General features: G+C 38.7%; 1 pseudogene across 1 annotated transcript; it reads right to left on the bottom strand.

The window, feature by feature from the left end:
- Positions 1-670: 670 nt before the first annotated feature.
- LOC108533163 (heat shock protein HSP 90-beta pseudogene) lies at positions 671-3,229 on the bottom strand (annotated as a pseudogene). Its single transcript, XR_001886669.1, has one exon. The product of XR_001886669.1 is annotated as a heat shock protein HSP 90-beta pseudogene (transcript).
- Positions 3,230-5,153: the final 1,924 nt, after the last annotated feature.

The raw sequence follows: 5,153 nt of genomic DNA, 5'->3' as shown, positions 1-5,153 counted from the left end.
TTTTCCTAGATAAAATTATTTGAAGCAATGTTATATTGAGCATATTAGTTACATATTTTTGGCTTGTGTTACAATTACTTTCAAGATTTTGTGTTTTGTTTGGTTTTGTTTTGCTTGTGTGGTTGTGGTGCGTCCTCCAAGCAAACATATTCTTTAAAGATATAGACAAATTAATCAATATTTTATTCCTAATTTCTCAGTTTTATGTCATACGTGGAAGTTGTTTTCATCGAAGGTCATTACATATAAAATAAAAGGTTCCTATGTATTTTTCTAAGAAACTATAGAGCTTTTTCCTGTTTTGTCGTTTACACCTCTGATCCATCTGGAGGTTACTTTTGTAAGGAGTGAAGTATGTTTTATTGTCTTACTGGGATTACATTCCATATTCATTTAACATGGAAAATCCACTTTTCAAATTTAACAATTATTAGCATTTAAGATAGATTTTCTTGTCAATATACAGCTACATCATCTATTGCAGACACAGATGAGAAACAGCATGTACTGTATGATTCCATATTGCAACATCCAGTTGATTATTAGAAACATATTTTGCAACATACCTGAAATGTTAGCACAGAGTATCTCCAGGTTATAGGTTGGCAGTAGAATCCATATACTTATCTTTATTTTCCACTTTTCTCTATTTTCTAAATTATTATTATTATTTTTTGTATAAAAACGGCATATTCTTTATTTTGCATACTTTAATTTCAGAACAAAATGAAGAAAATAAAATAAACCACAACACACAACATCCAATCCTGCTGTCAGAGTAGAGAGGGAATGGGGCTTGACACCCTTGGTTTCCTGCCTTCAACAAAAGGACAGGAGAGGAAAACAACACTAGACATCAGCAGGGGGAGCCAGGTGGGACAGGGGCACTTGAGGCTGCAGTGGGAGCCACAGGGACACTATACAAGGGCACAAGTTTTCCAACTATGAACTTCTAACCTAATCGACTTCTTCCATGCGAGATGCATCCTCATCGCCCTCAAGAGGGGGGATCTCATCAGGAACTGCAGCACTGGGTTCCTCTGCTGCCAATTCATCTTCATCAATACCTAGACCTAGCTTGATCATGCGGTAGATGCGGTTGGAGTGGGTCTGGGGATCCTCAAGGGAAAAGCCTGAAGAGAGCAGGGCGGTTTCAAACAGCAGCACCACCAGGTCCTTAACTGCCTTATCATTCTTGTCGGCCTCAGCCTTCTGCCGCAGAGTCTCCACAATGGGGTGGTCGGGGTTGATCTCCAGGTGCTTTTTGGCCATCATATAGCCCATGGTGGAGTTGTCCCGAAGTGCCTGGGCTTTCATGATCCACTCCATATTGACTGTCCAGCCATAGGTGCTGGTCACAATGCAGCAGGGTGAAGACACAAGCCTATTGGAGATTGTCACCTTCTGAACCTTCTTATCTAGGATTTCTTTCATGAGCTTGCAAAGGTTCTCAAACTTTGCCTTGCTCTCTTCCATCTTTTTCTTCTCCTCCTCATCCTCAGGCAGCTTCAGACCCTCCTTGGTAACTGAGACCAGGCTCTTCCCATCAAACTCCTTGAGCTGCTGCACACAGTACTCGTCAATGGGCTCGGTCATATATACCACCTCGAAGCCCCGTTTCCGCACTCGCTCCACAAAAGCTGAGTTGGCCACCTGCTCTTTGCTCTCACCAGTGATGTAATAGATGGACTTCTGTGTCTCCTTCATGCGAGAAACATACTCTGACGAAGATGTCATTTCATCTCCAGACTGGGAGGTGTGATAGCGCAGCAGCTCAGACAGGCAGCGGCGGTTAGTGGAGTGCTCGTGGATTCCAAGCTTGAGATTTTTAGAGAATGCCTCATAGAATTTCTTGTAATTCTCCTTGTCTTCTGCCAGCTCAGAGAAGAGCTCAAGACACTTCTTAACAATGTTTTTACGGATGACTTTCAAGATTTTGCTCTGCTGGAGCATTTCTCGGGAGATGTTCAGGGGCAGATCCTCAGAGTCAACCACACCACGAATAAAATTGAGATACTCTGGTATTAACTCATCACAGCTGTCCATGATGAACACACGACGGACATAGAGTTTGATGTTGTTCTTTTTCTTCTTGTTTTCAAAAAGGTCAAAGGGAGCCCGACGAGGAATGAATAGCAATGCCCTGAATTCCAACTGACCTTCTACAGAAAAGTGCTTGACTGCCAAGTGGTCTTCCCAGTCATTGGTGAGGCTCTTGTAGAATTCTCCATACTCCTCTTGGGTGATGTCATCAGGGTTTCTGGTCCAAATAGGCTTGGTCTTGTTTAGCTCTTCCTGATCAATGTATTTCTCTTTGATCTTCTTAGTTTTCTTCTTCTTATCCTTACCACTGTCATCCTCCTCATCTGAACCCACATCTTCGATCTTGGGCTTTTCTTCATCATCTTTATCTTCCTCTTCTTTCTCACCTTTCTCTTCCTCTGCCTCATCATCACTAATTTCCTTCTCTCGCTCCTTCTCCAAATAAAGGGTGATGGGATAGCCTATGAACTGAGAGTGCTTCTTCACTACTTCTTTGACCTGCCTCTCTTCTAAGTACTCTGTCTGATCTTCTTTAAGATGGAGGATCACTTTGGTACCTCTGCCAATGGGCTCACCATGGTCAGCCCGCACAGTGAAGGAACCTCCAGCAGAAGACTCCCAAGCATACTGTTCATCATCGTTGTGCTTTGTGATCACAACCACTTTCTCTGCCACCAGGTAGGCAGAATAAAAGCCAACACCAAACTGTCCAATCATGGAGATGTCTGCACCAGCCTGAAGAGCCTCCATGAATGCTTTAGTACCAGACTTGGCAATGGTTCCCAAATTATTTATGAGATCAGCTTTGGTCATGCCAATGCCTGTGTCTACCAAAGTCAGGGTACGTTCCTGAGGGTTGGGGATGATGTCAATTTTCAGCTCTTTACCACTGTCCAACTTCGAAGGGTCTGTTAGGCTCTCATAGCGAATCTTGTCCAAGGCATCAGAAGCATTAGAGATCAACTCCCGAAGGAAAATCTCCTTGTTGGAATAGAAGGTATTGATGATGAGAGACATGAGTTGGGCAATTTCTGCCTGAAAGGCAAAAGTCTCCACCTCCTCCTCTCCATGGTGCACTTCCTCAGGCATCTTGAAAAAAAACGCTTACACGTATTAGAGAACAACGTGGGCTCGGTTTCTGATAACCAGGAGGCACAAACGCTGCGCCGGAGTGACTAGAGAGCTATTTTCTAAATTATTTGTTCATGATTAAAGTACATAATCTTTTATTTTTAAAAAAGCACTTTTCTCCCCTTCCTCCAAACACAAATTGACCTCCTGTTCCTCTGATAAAAATTATGAGGTTTTGTTTTTTTTTTTTTAGTATGGCCTTTAGAAAGTATTCTTTCCTAGCTGGTCACAGAATACCTCTTCATCCACGTCGAATTTTTCACATTGACCTGAACGCCCCATGACCATCCATGTCTCTATAAGCTTCTATGCCTTTTTTTCTGAGTGCTTCTCTCTTTTTTCCTATGCGAAAATTTTCCAGAGTTTTATAAATAGTTATTTGCTTTTCTATATACTCAAAAACTGTTTGTAACTTTATTAGATCACACATTAAGTTAAATCATATAATTTTTTTTCCTATACATGACTATTTCCTCCAGTAAAGTTAATTCCTGAGGCCAGGACCTTCTATAATTTTCCTTTGTATCCCCATCACTGTTTAAGTGATGCAAATGACCAAAGTTTGTTAAATGAATGAATTACAGCAAGACACAGGTAATTTTGATCTGATATCTACAGTTTGAACCACGATGATGAGAAACAGGAGGTTACACAAATTACATCCAAACAGGAGTACCCAAATGACATCAAATAATAAATAAGAATCTTTAAATTTTACTTAGCACAGCTGGAGAGTCAAATTTTTAAATATCACTGATATTTTTAGCCCCCTCTAATTTTAGAGTACAAAGAAAATGCTAAACCATGAGGGAAGAGAAGATGACAGCATTTATTATTAATTAACTCACTCATGTATTCAACAAATACAAAGTGAATATCTGACTTTTTTTATATGAAAAACTTAAAATACTTGTCCTCAATGTCTCATAATTTTCTAAATTTTCAGAAAACTGTAATTAGCCTGTACAAAAAATTTGATCAAAATGTACTCTTTAACAATTGGATGACTGAAAGAAACAAATTTCAACAACAGCCTGAGTTAGCTCACATGTTCCTATATTTTATCAAATAACTTTATGTCATGAACTTGTCATCAAACAGGGACAGCCTGTGAAATAAATTATATCCTCTTACCCAGTTCCTATTTATGTTCTCAAAGAACATGAATATATCCTCTTTTTTCACACCATTGTATCCCCAGATCTGAGTTCCTGCTTCCTAGAAGTATTTGATAAACACTTGTTAAATAAATGAAGAGTGAATGAATGAGCCATACTCTTCTCTTCAATTTTAGTATTTAAATGCAAATTCTGAAACTCTGTTCAAATTGATAGTGCACAACTACCACAGAAGGAATGCAGGAGATATAGAAAAAAAATAGTATATTAGAAAATAAGTAGAAATGGATGCTCATTACATATATTAAAGATACAGTGCAACTCTAGAAAGTAGTTCACCCTTTACTGGGCTCTACAGTGTTGTTTTATATATGAGTTTAACCCATGGGTAAATTTGTCCTAATGTGAGATAAATTTTAAACATGAAATACCATAATGGCAGAGTTTGAATAAATTATTCTTACAAAGATTTTTGCTCTTTAATAGCCTGAAAGAACGTCACAAAAGATTTGTGAGAGAGATTTTCTTTTCACCTTCAGCTGAAGTATGTGGGCTGGGATATATGGGGTAGTGTGTTTATGAGAATTTGAAAATTACACAGAACATAACTGACTTCTCAAGATCAACTCTTTAAAATCGCTTACATACACAGAAGCAGAGAAACACACCTTTTATTTTTACGTAAGTGAATTTAAATAAATTATCATTTATGAAATTTCGTGGATTAAATGTTTGACTCACCAAAAATTTTCTTCAAAGAGAAAAGTCTACTTCAGAAGAATGCATGTGTCAGAAAAGAAGCCTGTTTATTGACTTTAATGCATTGTAATGATGTTTTACTTTTATTTCCAGTATATACTA

This window comes from Rhinopithecus bieti, unplaced genomic scaffold, assembly GCF_001698545.2.
Source record: "Rhinopithecus bieti isolate Rb0 unplaced genomic scaffold, ASM169854v2 scaffold_10351, whole genome shotgun sequence".
Taxonomy (NCBI): Eukaryota; Metazoa; Chordata; class Mammalia; order Primates; family Cercopithecidae; genus Rhinopithecus; species Rhinopithecus bieti.
This window is presented reverse-complemented; position numbering and strand designations above follow the sequence as displayed.